The sequence below is a fragment of the Amborella trichopoda genome, chromosome 11 (assembly GCF_054954075.1).
Source record: "Amborella trichopoda isolate Santa Cruz 75 chromosome 11, AtrichopodaSantaCruz75HAP2 v2.0, whole genome shotgun sequence".
In the NCBI taxonomy this organism is placed as follows: domain Eukaryota; kingdom Viridiplantae; phylum Streptophyta; class Magnoliopsida; order Amborellales; family Amborellaceae; genus Amborella; species Amborella trichopoda.
Genome location: NC_142346.1, coordinates 15,101,729 through 15,119,577, shown reverse-complemented (window position 1 = coordinate 15,119,577; position 17,849 = coordinate 15,101,729). Strand labels below are relative to the sequence as shown.

General features: G+C 39.3%; 1 pseudogene; it reads left to right on the top strand.

Annotated features, from left to right (window-relative positions):
* Positions 1-6,696, top strand: part of LOC18444842 (isoeugenol synthase 1-like) — a 37,252-nt pseudogene extending 30,556 nt beyond the window's left edge.
* Positions 6,697-17,849: the final 11,153 nt, after the last annotated feature.

Sequence of the window (17,849 nt, the reverse complement as noted above, 5' to 3'; positions counted from 1 at the left end):
AAATGGTTAAAATCAAGTACATCTATAAACATATGAAAATCTTGAAAATGGATGGTCTTGACAATGTGATGCACTATTTCTAGGACCCAATTTTTTTTTTTTTTTTTTTCCATATTGAGATGATCAATTAGAGGGTTCTTCAATATTAAAACAACTTTTTCCCATGGATTTTTAAGGTGCATCTATAATTCTACATTTTAAGGTTGCAACTTTATATAAACTTTTTCCGATATATATATATATATATATATATATATATATATATATATATATATATATATATATATATATATATATATATATATATATATATTATTCCCACCCAAAATACAAGTCGCAGCATCTAACTAAAATCTCCAATAAAGTTTTTTTTGGTGAAGAGCTCTCTCTCTATATATATACACGAGTGTGTGTGGTGTTCACATACACAGATATATATACATCACGCACACACACACAAATACATACACATCATGGAAGATGTATTATTTAATATTTTACACTTTTGACACAATTCTAACTTATGATCATGTTTCTTTCTATGGGTATTTTGAAATTAAACTAGAGAAGAGGGGTAGAATGTTAAAAAGTTAATCGCACATGAGAATTTTGATAATTTTCCCATATGTGTGTGTATGCAAGACTGCAAATATACTTTGGACTGTTTATCTATTTGCACTCTAAAATATATTTTGAAAACAATGTGCAGAGGTTTTTCCCTTCTGAGTTTGGCGTTGAATCGGACAGGGCAAATAGTTTGCCTCCATTCCAAAACATAATCGATAACAAGAAGAAAATTAGAAGGGTTATCAAAGAGGCTGGAATTTCACACACAATTGTGGCTGGGAACGGCTTTGGTGCATACTTTGCAGATTACTTGCTAAATCCTAGGCAACAAAAGGATTACACTACCATCTATGGGGACGACCAAGCGAAGGGTCACTTCCTATTGCCCATCCTATTCACTAGGGCAATAGCAAAACTGATTAATGTTTAAAGAACACTTCCAAACCAACCCCCACCACCAAAAGTGGGGGCTATACACAACACAAAAACAAAAAAAAACAAAAAAAACGCTAATGGTGAATTTCAGACATAGTTTGAGAAAGCCCTTCCTACCTTTCGTGTGATTCATTCAACATATAGGAACTGGGAATCATCAAGCTTAATTGCTTTAAGCCGCTTCTTATTTGTGTTTGACTTCATTTTTAGGATACAAAATTGCATTAGTTTATAATTTCTTTTTAGTGGATTTTTTTTTAAAGAATATATGCATTAAGACTGTTTATATTTACTACATAAAGGTCTAGATTTTCTACAGACAGGTTATGCACCCATTTTTTCTAGATTTTGTGTAAAGAGATGATGGTCGATCACGTTGAGGTACTTTTGGCCCTGATATTTGACAACTATTTGTTTGTTGTTCCCTTTTAAACCCTAAGCAAATAGAGCCTAAATAAATGAGAAAAGTATTATTCACCACTGGTTTATGGTATAAGCTGATGAATGAGCTATGTTTACCACGAAAGGGTAACATATACCATACAACAATGGTGCACAATACAATGAGCTATATATGCCACGGGCAACATATATAGCATACAACAATGGCAGAAAATACGGTATCCCTAATTAAATTGTGCGTGTAAGTTAATTTTACCCCACCGTTTGCTATTTTCCCTCTTATCCACGCCTTATTCCTAGTTCTTAAGAGTTGTTGATAGTTTCAAACACACTTGCTCGATAATGTTGAAGTGCTCAGAAGCTCATATCTCGAGGAAATGTTTGTTGTGCGTCGAAGCTCTAAACGCAACGGGTTGATTTTGTCTCAAATAAAGTACGAGAAATAAAACCTGAAATACATATCACATGAACACAAAGATTTACGTAGCTCATACCAAAAGGCAATATCTATGGGCACGACAAACTGAAAACCAATATAACAATAAAAGTTATACCATAGATTTGGGCAAATAGAGTTACCTCTCTAACCCTCGATAAAACACAGTCGAGCAAACACTTTTAAGCCACTCTCCCAACTGACACCACATGTCGTTCTTCTGTCTCTTTACTTCTGACAAACATTACCAACAACACCACATAAACACACGAGAGTAACGAGAAACTGACTTTCTCTCTAACTAAAAAAGGAAACCACCCAAAATCTCAATGGGAACCACTTATTTACAAGAAACCAGTCGTTCCATCTGCATGGATGTAGAAGAGGCACCATCACAATGTTACTCTCTATAAGAAGCTCAAGGAGGCCTTGCTTCCCATGCACAGGAGCCCTATGCTTCCCACACGGTGATCCAAATAAGGCACATATATTCTTTCTTCATTCATTTCATATATATAAAGATAGGAATCCACACTAAATAGAAAACTTCCTATAGATGTTACATATATCTAAAAAGCCAAAAAATATATCCAAGAGTCCTATTCTTTTTATATTTCTATTTCCTTTAGAAAACTTATCAATATCAATCTCAATCTTATATAATATGGGATTTGCTTATGTGGGTGATTTTGGATAGCACTAAATCAAATAATCTCCACCTTAATATTAAAATCACCTACTCACCATGCCAACATCTATTTGAGAGCTTTACAAATTCATCATCTTTTGTCAAATAAATTTTTTCATCATTCTTATTTAAAATGGTATTTTTCATCAAATTTCTCCACTTCAAACCTTGAATTCGAAACCTTTTACCGTTATACCGACAACGCCAAACCAGGCTCTAATACTACTTGTTGTGCATGAAATCTCTAAGCCCAATGGGCTGATAGTTTAACAAATAACGTGCATGAAACAAAGCATGAAACACATACCATAAGAATACAAATTATGTGTTTCACACCAGAATGGGCTACATCCACTGGCACGACAAACTGAAATCCACTATACCAGTTATATTATAAATTTTGGGACATAGAATTGCCTCTCTAAGCCTCGACAAAACCCAGTCGAGCAAACCCTTTTAAGACACTCTTCCAACGACCCCACATGTCGTGCTTCCTTCTCTTTACTTCTGACAATCATTGTCGATAACACCAGATAGAGACGTGAGAGTAACGAGAAACTGACTTTATCTTTAACTAAAAAGGGAAACCACCCAAACCCTCAATGAGAACCGCTTCTCTATATGAAACCAGTCTCTCAAACTACAGGAGTCTACAAGAGACATCATCGTAATGTTTCTCTTCATAGGAAGCTCAAGAAGGCCTTACCTCTCATACACATGAGGCTCATGCCTCTCTCTTTAAAAGAAACCACCTTTCCCTTATGGTGATCCAAATAGGGCACATATATTTTTTCCCCTTTCATTCCATATATATAAGGTTAGGAATCTACACAAAATAAGGAACTTCCTATAGATATTACATATATCTAAAAAACCAAGAGATATATCCAAGAGTCTTAAACACCAAATAAGAAACTTTTTATAGATGTTACATATATCTAAAAAATTAAGAGATGTATCCAAGAGTCTTAATCTTTTTGGATTTTTATTTCCTTTAAAAAACTTATCAATATCAATCTCCATCCCACATAATATGATATTTTCTTAGGTAGGTGATTTTGGATAGCATTAAATCCAACAACGTTTTGGAAAAACTTCATTAATGGTATCAAATCATTAAAGTGCTCAAAAGATCACATTTAACGTTGCAAAATTTACGTTTGGATTAAGTTTCTATAAGGCCTAGGCTTTATAAAAATAAAATAAGAGATTGCATACAATGAGGTCGTTTACCTATTGTACAAGAAGGTCACAATTATTTATAACCATCCGATACGAAATTTGATGGCTTGGGTATGACACAAAGTTCGAGAAAATTGCTTTTGAACTTTGTGCTTGGTCAATTGAATAAATGCAGCTACCCAGTTTCACATTCACTGGTCAAGATAATTGTAACTACCTTGTACAAAATGTAAGTGGTCTCATTGTATGCATCCATAAAATAAAGCCTCACCTCAAATCCTTGTCTGGAAAGCACTTCGGCAATGGAAATCTCCATGATGGCTCTAAAATCGGTTTTGAACATCGACAATGAAATTCGAAACTTTGGCAACGGAAACATGAAGATTTATTTTTAGGGCGAAATGTACGATCTAGATAAGTTGTTACAATATATACTATTTTTAGAGCTTGAAATTCTTTTTTTTTTTCACAACCATAATGTTCAACCCAAGATGATTGATGTAAAGGTCTTTTAATGCTTGAATTGCAATGTTTTTATGAGTTATGAGGCGAGGCTTTACTTGTTTTGATAGGGTTGTAGCCCTATCAAACCATTTTACTTTACTTTTTAAGTTTCATTTCATAAAGGTACTTCCTTAAAAAGTTGAGAAATTACAAAAGACCCCATTGACTCAACTTTCTTTACAACCTCCCCCCAACCAACTTCTTTATCGCACCTTTTACTCCAAAACTATCTTTTATAGCAAATATCCCCCAAGTAAAAGAGTCATAGTTTGGAGGAAGAAAATACCCTTGCATGTACATGAAGGTACCACATTTCCATAGATGCTCAATCACCCAAGATGGTCCGGAAAATATTACTGCCGGAATAGAACCCGTGCTACATTAATTGCTGGACCGTAGTAACAATATGCCAGACTGCATGCAACTTATGCTGGCAGCAGCAACAATCTGTCAGACCGCATTTGCAATTGCCAGACCGAGGCATCATAACTGTCGAACTGCAGCAACAATCTGCTAAACCACAACAACAATCTGCCGGACTACAACAACAATCTGCTGGACTCCATTTACAAGTGGCGGATTGACTGCATTCAACGACCAAGGAGGGCGTCATTTTGGTCCAATTGTTTTTGACTTTTTTACTTTAGGGGTATTTGTTGTAAAAGTTAGTTTTGGGATAAAAGTTGCAATAAAAAAATTGATTTGGAGGAGATTGTAAGAAAAGTTGTGTCAAGGGGCGTTTTTGTTACTTTACCTAAAATGTTTGTTAAAAATTCCTAAATTTGCTAATTTGGGCCACTTAAGTGGCTTAAAGCAAATAACAAAAATACATTCTTTTGACGCACATACCTTTTCATGGAAGCTTTTGCAAGGTCAAAATTAATAAAAGAATGGTTATACAAGACCTGATTTTTAGTTTTATATTTCTCGCACTTGCAGCTGTGCTGAAATTTGAGGAAGACATTGCCGCGTTCACAATACGGGCAGTTGATGACATCCACACACTCAACGACCTTGTCATCTGCAAACCACCCAAGAACATCGTTTCTCAACTTCATTTGATCTCTTTGTGGGAGAAAAGATGTGGAAAAAGCCTAAGGAAAAACAACATCTCAGAGGAGGAAATAATTAAACTTTTTGAGAGTATCTGAAGCAAGCCCAAAACCTTTACTACTAGTTTTTAGAAAGTCCGAGAATTATTTTTTTAGAACTTTGTGTCTATTCAATGACACTCTCATGACCACCCATTTTTGAAATTTAAGAGACATAAATGACTGTAACCTCCATGTAGAAAAGATAAATAGGCCAGCTCTTTGCTGACAATCCCATGTATTATACTCCAAATAATTATCTTAAACACGAAGAATGATAAATAGGATGCCAACTATGATACATTGCATCATACATTTCTTTGAATGGACTAGTGGAGCAAATTCAAGTCACAATGTGAAATGGTTGGATCCACAGGTTCACATATGATTTTGCATGTGAAGATGAGCTGCATCATGCATTTGGCATCATGTTTTAACTTTGATCTCTATCTCCAATCCACTGACTATACTTTCCATGATACGATGTGCCATGCGTTAACATTAAAAACAAAACGAAAATCATATAATGTGACATGCTTTGTGCTCTCTTCTACTATTAGTTCTAATATTGAGGTTTGGAACAAACCATATTGATGGGGAATTGATGCTGATACATGCAGAAAGAGAATCGGTTGGGAAAAGAAAGGGCTGCACCCATGGGCTTAGTTTGGGGTTAGGTTGTTAAGGAAGGATTTGTGAGAGGTTTCTTTATTTATTTATTTTATTTTATTTCCTTTCGAGTTTTATTCTCTCTCTTGTATAAAGAGATTTTCTTTCTTGTGATGAAGAAATAAACAAGCTCCCTTTTCTCCTTCTTTATTTTAAAGTTTTGAGCAGAAATTTATCCGGCATCACATATAGTTTACAAGATGGCTCTTGTCAACATACGTATATTCGTTTCTATTCATTTATTTATTAATATTTTGATTTTTAAGTTAGAGTTGACATGGTGCAGCTCTTCCCCATCCTGAGAATGTGGCACCGGCCATCCTGCACTATTTCTTTGTTGCAGGTCAGTCCAACTTCGAATTGGAAGAGGATGACTTGGAGCTGTCACGTCTTTACCCGGACTACAACTACACTCCCTTTGCCTATCTTATTGATATCTTAGCTGTTAACCCACAAAAAATTAAAAGGGCAGCCCTTGGATGATTGGCATTCTCATAAAAACTTTGTAAGGGACTCTTGTTGGCTTTTGATTTCTCCTGTTTGATGCCATTGTCCTTGTGTGTACCAAACAATGTGAATGTGCAACTTGGTTCGTCATGATACTTTTCATAACTAGTCAACACTGTGAATGTGTAACTGGTCACTCCCACATGTATTTGTACATTTGTTCGCTTGTTTGTGAAAAATGGATCTCAAGAGATTTATGAGTTACTCCCAAAAAAAAAAAAAAAAAAAGGAGAAAGAAGGAAAACATTTACATCTCATCCCAAACCAACTTCTCATGGCAAACAAATAAGTAAGTAGTGTATTTCGATGCAAACAAACAATCCCCAATTCTTAATTTTAGTGTAGGATAGTTGGAGTCTGATATGATTTACAGAGGGGTTAAGCATGGTATATATTTGGGAAGGATTACTAATTACTTGGAACCCAAGTAGTTCGAAAAGTTGGAGAGATTTAGTTTCCTGTTATTAAATTATATTGTTTTAATGTTACAGGGAAAGGGAACTGTATATATGTGGAGGTCTGGGTTTCTTCTAGAATTGAGTGTTGGGCTTTATTTTCCTCTCTTGTATAAATACATCTTCTTTCTCGAGTGTTGGGCTTTATTTTGCTCTGTTGTATAAAGACATCTTCTTTCTTGTGATGAGGAAATAAACTCATTTTTTCATCCTTTATTTTAAATTTTTTTAGCACAAATTTGTCGTGCATAACGTACAGTTTACATGATGGTTCTTTGCAATATTTGCATATTAGATTTATTCATTCTTATTTATTTATATATATATTTTTATTTTTTATTTTGCTATGCTTCACTAATTAGAGTGTATATGGGTTTAGCCCTTCCTCATCCTGAGAATGTGGCGACAGCCATCCTGCACTATTCTTTGTCATAGATCAGTCCAACTTGGAAATGGAAGAGGATGACTTGGAGTCGAGACAACTATTCTCCCATTGCCTATCTCATTGACATTTTAGCTATTAGCCCTCTATAAATTAAAAGGGCGGCCCTTGGATGAATGGCATTCTCACAAACACTTTGTAAGGAACTCTGTTGGCTTTTGTTTTCTCCTTTTTGATGGCATTGGACTCGTGTGTATCAAACAATGTGAATGTGCAACTGATTCCTTTATGACACTGTGTAACTAGTCACTCCCCATAAATATTTGTGCATTTGTTTGTGAGTGCAAAAAATATGTCTCAAGACTTATGAGATACTTCCTTAAAAATGAGTATTTATTATGAACAGCTATAGAAACCATTAACTGTAGTTTCATGTATAAATTCACCATTGTAAATCAAATTTGTAAATGAATAGAAACAATATTTTATTGTTCCCCGTCTCTGATTCTGTTTTTCATTCCTCTGGTCATTCCACTCGTGTTGCTCCTTCTGAAGTCCAAGAAGAAACTCAACCATCTCATGCTAACAGTCCTGATCAAACCTCTGTACCTACTGATCCTTTGCCGCTCCTTACTCTTAGACGGAGCACCCGGGTATTTGTTCCACCTTCCCGCCTTGCTGACTATGAAACCTTCTTACCTCAACACCAAGCTTTCCTTGCCTCTGTTCACTCTTTTTCAGAACCTTGAACTTATAAAGAAGCTGCAAGTCAACTTGAGTGGCAACAAGCAATGATTAATGAGTTGAATGCTCTCGAGCGTATGCATGCTGGGGACCTTGTAGCTCTCTAGAAAAACTTTTGTAGGTTGTTGATAGGTGTATAAAATTAAAACCAATGCAGATGGCAGTCTGGAACGCTACAAAGCCCTACTAATGGCAAAATGTTACAATCAGCAATATGGTATTGACTTTGCATAAAATTTTGCTCCAGTTGCTCATATTACTACATTTTGTATATTGATCTCAGTGGCTTTTGTTCATCAATGGCCTCTCTATCAATTGGATGTAAAAAATGTTTTTTTCAATGGTGGTCTTGATACAGACGTATATATGAAGTTACCTCCTGGCGTTGTGGATCCTCACAACCGGGTGTGTAAACTTCGACGGGCTTTATATGGACTCAAACAAGCACCTCGTGCTTGGTTTGAAAAATTTCGTAATGAAGTTCTTTCAATTGGATTTCGACAAAGTCATCGTGATCCAACACTCTTTGTGTCTAAAACTTCTGCAGGACGGGTTCCCTTGTTACTATATGTCGACAACATGATTATCTCTGGTAATGATATGGTCACAATTCATAAAATTAAGCTAAGGCTTAATAGCTCCTTTGAAATGAAAGATTTGGTTTTCTTGCAGTATTTCTTTGAACTCGAAGTTGTTTATTCTCCTCATGGCTATTTGTTGTCACAACAAAAATATGCTTTAGAAATTTTTTCTCAAGCTCGACTCCAGAATGATACAAAAAAAGTTGATACCACTCTTGAGGTCAATGCCAAATTTCAAGCTACCGATGGTGAAGCTCTTCCTAACCCAACCTTTTATAGGGAACTGGTTGGGAAACTGATATATCTAACCATTTCATGCCCCGATATTACTTATACAGTACATATGGTTAATCAGTTTTTTAGTGCTCCGCATTCTGTACATCTCACTGCTGCTTTACGTATCATTCACCAAGCCTTATTCTTCTCCTCTTATACCTCACTTGAGTTTCGGGCATATACATACTCAAATTTTGTAGGAAATCCAAGTGATTACAAATCTACCACAGGATTCTGTATTTTTCTTGGTGATTCTCTTATCTCTTAGAAAAGCAAGAAATAGAAACGAATTGATCAATCAACTACGGAAGCTGAATACCAGACTATGACACAGATTACCACAGAGATTGTTTGGCTACGTTGGCTGCTCACAGACATGGGTATCCCTATCTCCACTCCTACTCCACTTTATTGTGATAATAAGAGTGTCATTCATATTTCTAAAAATCTAGAATTCCATGAGCGCAAGAAACATATAGAAGTTGATTGCCACTATTTTCAACAAGATTATCTCGCAAGCACAATTTCCTTACCATATGTGCCTATTGCAGTGTGAACAGTTATAGAAACTGTGAACAGTTATAGAAACTGTGAACAGTTATAGAAACCATTAACTGTACTTTCATGTATAAATTCACCACTGTAAATCAAGTTTGTAAATGAATAGAAACAATATTTTCACATTTATATCTCATCCCAAACCAAGAACTCATGGCAAACAAATAAATAAATATGTGTTTCCCAAATCTTAATTTTATTAAAACCACTTTGTAGCTCAGACGATGGAGGGCATCAAGGGAATCAAAGTTTGGAATGCCTCTAAACACAAAGCGATACTGGTTTTTTTTTGGGCCAAGCCTTTTCCATGACATAAGCCTCGAGTGATGAGCTGGTGCCATGCGGTGGGGGAACCAATCCTATACTGCAGACAACACTCAACGAGTGTATCAAATAATGTAGAGTTTTCAAAAGCATCCAAAGAAGGAGCCCAAACACTAATGCGTAACATGGTTCATTCAGCCTAGTCAAAGGACATGAGTGGCACTTCTCGTAACAGTACCAGGAGGGTGATCAACGCATAACTTTATTGTGCCTGATGTTGTTGAGACTTAAGCATTGGTTAAGAGTCGATACCACCACCAGATTTTCATGGAGGCGAGGCCTCCCTATAAGCATGTTGAATGATGCATTGATTTCGGCAATATAAAACCTCACCACCATGGATGAAGGTCCTATTTGGAGAGTCGGGTGGAGAATCCCTTTGGCTTGGCACTCTATTTCGTCATAAGCAGTTATATTGATTTGAGAGAGTTCAAGAGCCTCGGGTTTTACTCGCAACCTTTCTATAGTATTTAAAGGACACATGCTAAGAGATGCCTCATTATCAATTAGAACTCAATGTATCTCAAAACAATTCATATGGATGATGATATGGAGGGGTTGAGTGTGGAAGCTATCGTACTTTGAAGGTAGCTTATCATCAGTAAAGGTATTGAGAGTTGGTGCGGTGAGCTAACATATCATCCCTCTTAATTGTTTCATAGTGGTGTCCAAGGGGATATGACTCTTGGAAGGATCCTCTCGATCTGAAGCTAATGTATTGGAGATTTGGCAAGAAGCTCCAAGATAGAAATTGATGCTTGGATTCTATTTAAATAGGCTGGCAAGTTCTATGTCGAGGAGGTCTGGGAATCTTTTGGTGGATCTTGGGTCTACTTTGCTTTGCTCGTACAAGGATCAGAAGTATGTTTTCTCTATTTGAGGGCTCATTGATCCTCTCCTCTAGGGACTCTGCCATTAATTAGGTAGGTTTGAAGATATGCCTGTTGGGTGTGTTTTTAGTCAAAATACAAAATTTAATACACCTAAAGAAATCTACAAATGAATTCCAGGGGCTTCTTGAATACAAACTTGAATACGCTATGAAGAAAATGAGTATTTAACGAACGTCAAGCTTATACCTTTCGGCTTAAGGCGCAATATATGACTAATGGATATGGTTCTTGGAATATATTTGCAAGGCATGCTCCAAGCATAATAATTGGTGTTGGTGAATCTAGGAATAAAGGTCCTTATATGCCTTAGGAGCCTTTGCCATCGGTCAATTTATATACATTGGCTAACGACCAAATGATAGAAAATACTACCAAGCCATCTCAATTGGAGGCAAGCTCTGGGTCATATATCCATGAGGCCCCAATATGCCTTTCTATATAATATTGTAAGAGTTTGGATACAATATGATATGCCTTCGAACCAATCGTCAGTCAAACATACGCATTTTGACTGACAACTGGTAAGAAAAGACTGTCTGGCCATCTCAATTTGAGACAAAATCTGGGACATGTATCCTCAAGGCCTCAATATGCCTTTCCACAAGATATTGGATGAGTTTGGATATGATACAATACGCCGTCAAATCCGTTGTCTACCAAAGAATGGGTGTTTGAGATTATGATAATAAGGAAACATCATCAAATGATATCGCATTGAGGTGTGTTTATACATATATGCTCAATGAGGTTTCATATGCTTCCGATCCAAGAATCATACAAATTAGACATCATTTAGCACAACACTGTCGGCGGCCACGCTATGATTTGATTGATGACCCCAAACGCCATATTTTGGAAATTGATCTAAAACGCTTAAGACACTATATTCAAGGCATTATATCCATCATTCCAAAGTTTTAGGTCATTTGGAGATGGCTTAACACCTCATCCATATTCATGGGCAGCCATACCCCTTATACACCATCTGCCAGACAAGTAGAATCTTTGGTTACTAATTTTGAGATTTCTCCCAATATATAATGAGTTTTCTCATGGGACCCAGACCATTAGATTCCTATCTAAATTCCCTATTAGTCATATAAATGTTGCATTTTATGAACCTATCATGTGAGAGTAGCAAGCTCCATAACAACATCCATAAAAATATTGCAAAGGCTTTGCTACTGCTGCATAATTTCTCCCAATAAATAGAGAATCTTGAACCCCATTTTATGGCAATGTGTCTTAGACTCCTCTACAAAAGTATCATACTCTTAAGGTCTATATTCCCAGTGGTGATAGAGTTTGCACTTGCAATTTTGATAAATGTTGTTGCAATCTGCAACATAAATCAGTCCACTTCGACAGGTCCTATCTCCCTCGTCTCTGATCCATTTGGAGTGAGATTTGAACCATTGTGTTCGTATATGAGTCCTTTATCAATTCAAAAAATTTCATGGTGAAAAGATTCATCATTAGGAAATAGTGTTGAAAATACTCAGACATGTCAGTGTTGTATTGTAGTCTGGTCGTGACGGATCAAAATAACTAATTTCCTTGCTTTTCTCATGAGATCGTGATGTATCTTGGTGTTTGAATACATTTTTCAGCACCTTGGGTCCCCAATGTGGAATAAAAAGAGAAGCTGGACAATAAAGCCTGAATTACAGTGGCATTCTCGACAGTCTCAGAATTGCCCCAGAACAAGTGAAAATTTTCATAAGGACTTCAAAAGGTCACCTACCAAGTTTCGTCATAATCAGACATGTCTAAGGTAGTGCAAAAGAGACAATTTCGGAAAAATCAGTCTCTAGCACCCTGAAATAGACCTCATAACTAGAACTTTATTTTCGGTGCGTCAAATTGCTGTAGGACCATTGTCATTGGATCCAGTACAGTTGAAAACCTAATGGTCACGTTTCGGCTTAATCGAGTGCTCCAGGACAAAGTTATGGGTAAAAGACCGAAAAGGGGTAGGCCGTACACTATTTCCGTGCGCCCTCCCTGCACCAAATCACCATTAATGGTGATTGGTTTTACTGTCTCGGGCAGTGACTTTCGAGAGTCATATCTCACTCGTCCCAAATTGGGTCACGCTCAAATTTTGTGAGCATGTTTGTCTCGTCAAGACGAGCGTTTTGATATGTGGCACGCCTCATGACGACGCTCGGGCAAAGAGAAAAGTTGGAGAGAGAAGTCCATGATTCGTGAAGGAAATTACAAGAAATCCAGTAGCGACACATCCCGCTCCAGGGCCATATCACCGCACTCGCGTATCGGATTGACATGAGACCATTTCCATCACGTGCATAAGGTCCAGGGCTACGATTGGTCCTAACCCCGTATGTGATGAACGGTCGGATTTCATGCGCGAAGCCAATAAAATTGCTATAAATTTCGGCTGCAAGAATTCAGATTCCTGCCAAAAACCCAAGATTGCAAAATTTTCATTCGGGCACAAAATCGAGCTGCGTTTGTTGCCACGTGATCGTGACGGCATGTTCAGTGCAATACAATGAAGAAATCAGGAAGAAGCATCAAGACATGTGCACACTATCGATCTGAAGTTTTGAAGATTCGCACGAATTTCAAGTCATATGATCGTGGCTTAAAAGCACGTGGCTCGAAGTTGGTATCAAATCGATCGTCATGACGAGTCCTACAATAAAGCAATCATCTTTTTGTCAAACGAGCATCGGAGTAACCTTGAATCATCCATAGAAGATCACGCATGTTCTAGGGCAGCAGAATGGGCTGTTTTGAAATTTCATGTATTGTTATGCAGGAGCAAAATAGTCATTTTGTACCCATTTTTGGAATTTCTTTTACTTCAATTAAGTCTTAATTATCAGTAATTAGGGTAGATTTTGATCAATCCACCCATGTTTGAGTAAAAGTCTATATATATCAGGTGATATCATTGTACAAAGGACCTCCTCTTTCTTAATAAAATTTCCTCCTTTTTTCATTGTTGCATCACGTTTTGAGAGAGAGAGGAATGAGAGAAAAAAATTAAAGTCGGTACCCTTGGGCTTAAAGTAAATCGCTTTCTCTCTCTCTCTCTTCTCTTTCTCTCTTTCTCTCTCTTCTCTTTCTCTCTCTTTCTCTCTCTTCTCTACTCTTTCTCTCTCCTCTCTCTTGCTTTCTCTTTCTCTCTCCTCTTTCATATATACGGCAGAACCCCATCCGTTGTCCATATTTGTCTCTTTCTCTCTCTTTTTCTCTCCTTCCCTCTTTGTGGTCCCTCATGACCACCTTTCTCTTTTGTTTCCTAGTGGTCCCTCAAATCCACCTATCCCTCAGGTCCACTTCCTCTTCCCTCATGTCCACCTCCCTTTCTCTTCTTTTTCTGTATACCTTCACATCACCCCCTTTGTGCACCCTCACGCTCCTTTTCCTCCCCCGTCACGATCCGTGATCCCGCGCGACCACCATTCCCCAAAACCTTTCCTCCCTAACGATTCCTCTCTAAGCGCGTGAATTCCCAAATTACTGCCGCCTGTGAAACCCAACCTCTCCCCACCGCGGTTTGCAGCCCAACCTCTACCTATCGTTGTTTGCAACCCAACCTCTACCCATCGCCATTTGCAACCCAGCCTCAACCCACTTCCGCTCAGCAACCAACGACCAACTCCCCTTACCATCAGAACCAGGTGGCGCCCTGAGCCAACACCCCTTTTCCCGATCCCTGCTCCTCAGCAACCTCTGCCTTTCTCAATCGCACCTCCTTCCTTCTCTGTTCCTCTCTTTTTCCCCGCCAACCACGGCCACTCTCTCCTTTCACCCACCTGCAATCAACCTTCCTCAGCTTCACACGCCACCCTCTCTTCTCTCGCCCACTCCTCCTTCGCAACCTTTGCTGCTCCACCCTCCGCCACCATCTTTCACTTCCATTTCCGCCGTCTTGTTGTCCCCTTTTCTCCATTCTCGACCACTTCTTTCTTTCCTACCTACAACCAGGTCCCAACTACAACCACCTACCTGCTCTCCTCGCTCAGTCTCAGTCTCCGCTTGTAATCAAGCCTCTCATGCTCCGTCGCTTGCAATCTGACCTCCCCTATTTTCCCTTTTCATTCACCTAAAACAGGCGACAGCACAGCTGCCATTTTCGCCACTCTTGCTCCCATCCTCCTCTCACGTCTTTTCTCTCTCCGCCAGATGGTAGCTCGAGCCAAAACCTTACCCTCTTCCTTCCTTGCCTCCACTTCTCTCTCATCATCGCCACCTCCTCACTGTTCTTCTCTTCTATCCTTTCACTGCTCTTTCTCTCTCTATGAAAAACCAAAGACCAGCACTTTCTTTCGTGCTGCTGCCCTCTGCTCTCTCGTGTTCTTCTCTCACTGCGACATCCCTCTCTCTCTCTCTAGAACCCACTGCACCCACTGCCATCGCACCCATTTCACTGTCTCATCTTCTTTTAGTCCCATTTCAGTTCCTTTCGCTTCTTTCGTTTCATTCCCTGGATCCCATATTTCCTCATGTTTCGTTTAACCCCCCACCCCCTCAACAAAAACCCCAATAATCAACTCATTTTCTCTCTTAACCAAATCGCCAGTTGTTTTTTATTTATTTATTTATATAATAACACTTTACCTTCTTCCATTTAAACCCAACAACAAGCCCTCACTGTCCCTCAACCAATTTCTTTTACCCTATCTTCCTTCATCCTCTTTTACTCTATTATTTTACTTCATTATTTTACTTCTGTTTATTTTACCCTATTTCATTCCTTTTACCTCCTTTGATTTATCTCATTTTAATTTAGTTCTATCTTTCCCTTGACTTTATTTTATTTCATTTCTTTCTATTTTGTTTTTATTACTTCTTTTATTTTATTTCCATGACCTCCTGTATTTTATTTACCCCTTTTATATTACTCCCATTATCTCATCCTATTTTATTTTAATTATTTATTTTACATTATTTCATTTACCTCTTTTATTTTATTTACCCCATCTCATTTTATTTCATTTTCTTTTTTCCCTTTAATTTTATTTTCCTTTACTTCATTTTATCTTAATTTATTCATTTTATTTTTATTTCGTTTCATCTTCTAATCTTATTTTATTTTAATTCATCTCTCTTATTTTTTTATATTTTTATCATCCTTATTTCACCATCACTTTTATTTTCACTTTCGTCTCTTTTGGAAGACCTAGCGAGAGTCGAGCTAGTCTTCGTCGCTTGTTTGACTAGAGGGCAGACTGAGCCTTGAGCCGTCGTGCCAATCTTGTCGTCGAGCAGTATTGCCGCCGTGCCGGTCTGAGTTACCATGCCCATCTTGCTGGCACGTCAGATTAGTCGTTGTGCCAGACTAGTCATCATGTCAGTTATGTCGTCAAGCAGTATTGCCGCCGTGCCGGTCTGAGTTACCGTGCCCGTCTTGCTGCTACGTTAGACTAGCCATTGTGCCTGGCTAGTCGGTGTTGGTTCTGTCGTCGAGTAGTATTGCTGTCGTGTCGATCTGCGTTACCGTGCCCGTCTTGTTACCACGTAAAATTAGCCACCATATTGGTCTTGCCACTGTACCAGCCTAACCGCCCTGTCAAACTTCTTCTCTTATCTCTTTGATTCTCTCATTCTTTATGGTAAAATATGTATCGAGAGTCCCTTATCAAGAAGATGCCATGAGGCTATCGAATTGACAAGGATTCTAGTGTATTATTTTTCATTTCTTCCTTAAGTACTCACACATGTGCGCTCGCCCTATAACAAGGTGGGGACCTATGCGCCACTCGTATATACTTTTAATGTGTATATGTGTTTGCATGAAAGGAGAAACAGGTCAAGGGAGGCAATTCCAAACCGGTCATAGGCCAGGGGGCCTTTCCAACGTGATCTAAGAAGGCGCCCATGCGAGGCAGGCCGAGTGTGTCACGGACCCATGTGAGGTAAGTTCCGCCTTACGACCCTAATTCCTCTTTCACCGGTTGGTACTCCTGCCCACGTATTCTTTACGTGGTTCTCGAGAGAGCGATCTTAGACCCTGGGTCCATCTCGAACTTGGAACCACGACACCAGGTCAACCCGACCCAGAGGGCGAGATTAAGGCACCTAACCAGCTTGACGACTCTACTGGGGACATGCTACCCCATCGTTGGATTGTTCTTGTTTGACCTTCCTTTCCTTTTATTCCTGCACACTATACACACGCCTGTCTTTGGGGTTGCATAACCCCTTCATACTAGTCGGGGGTTTCATAATCCTCGCACTCATGAGTCTTCATTGAGAACAGGTTCCACGAACCTCGTTCCCGAACTTTCTCTTGAGCATCAACCTTGTGTCGCGCTCCCAGGTCATCACCTGGAAAGAGGTGAGGATGGACCTAAAAGTCCCTCGCACCCTAACTCCGTGCAATGGTGGACCCTCTGCCAGCACACCCTGCATTGGTGGCACACATGCCACCACATACAACATGCACCCTGCTATCAGCGAGTCACTTGCCCGTCCCATTGCTTGGGGCAGCTCAAAAGCCGCCCCTCCCTCTCCTGTGATTGGCGGTTCAACTGTCGTTGCTCCTGCGGATCGCCGCGAAGCTACCCCCCATTCTCTATCACTGCGGGCCCTTGTAACAGGATGCTCGACACCAGGAGGAGGCGGCTCTGAAGCCACCACCTCATCACCAAAGCTAGTGGACCATCCATTCTAACTACCACTCGGGGCAACCCTCAGGCTATCTCAAGACATTGTCAGGGTTTGGATCTTCATGAACCAAGCCCTGCGCCTCCTTCGCATGCACATCGCACGACTTGGGGCAACCATTAGGTTACCTCGGGACACTGTCAGGGTTCGACTCTTCTTGGACCCAGCCCTGCACACCCCTTGCATATGCACTGCATCGCTCGGGGTAGCCTTGTTGCCATGTCTACCCGAGCACACGAGGGGGAACATCCTAGTACCCCCTCCCAGCACATGTCCACTCACTATGTGATGGATGGTCACACGACCATCCAATCACACACACATGCTCACAACACTTGGCCTCTTAAGGTCGAACACGCTACTCGCCCTTGGGTTGACACCAAGTCACCCTGAGTCCTTCAACGGGTGCACACGCGCCAATCTCGCCACCCGCCCTTAGCATACCTTTGCACTGTGCACACACACGCACTGATCTAGGACTCCACCCAGTCCCAAGGGCAATCCCATGGATTG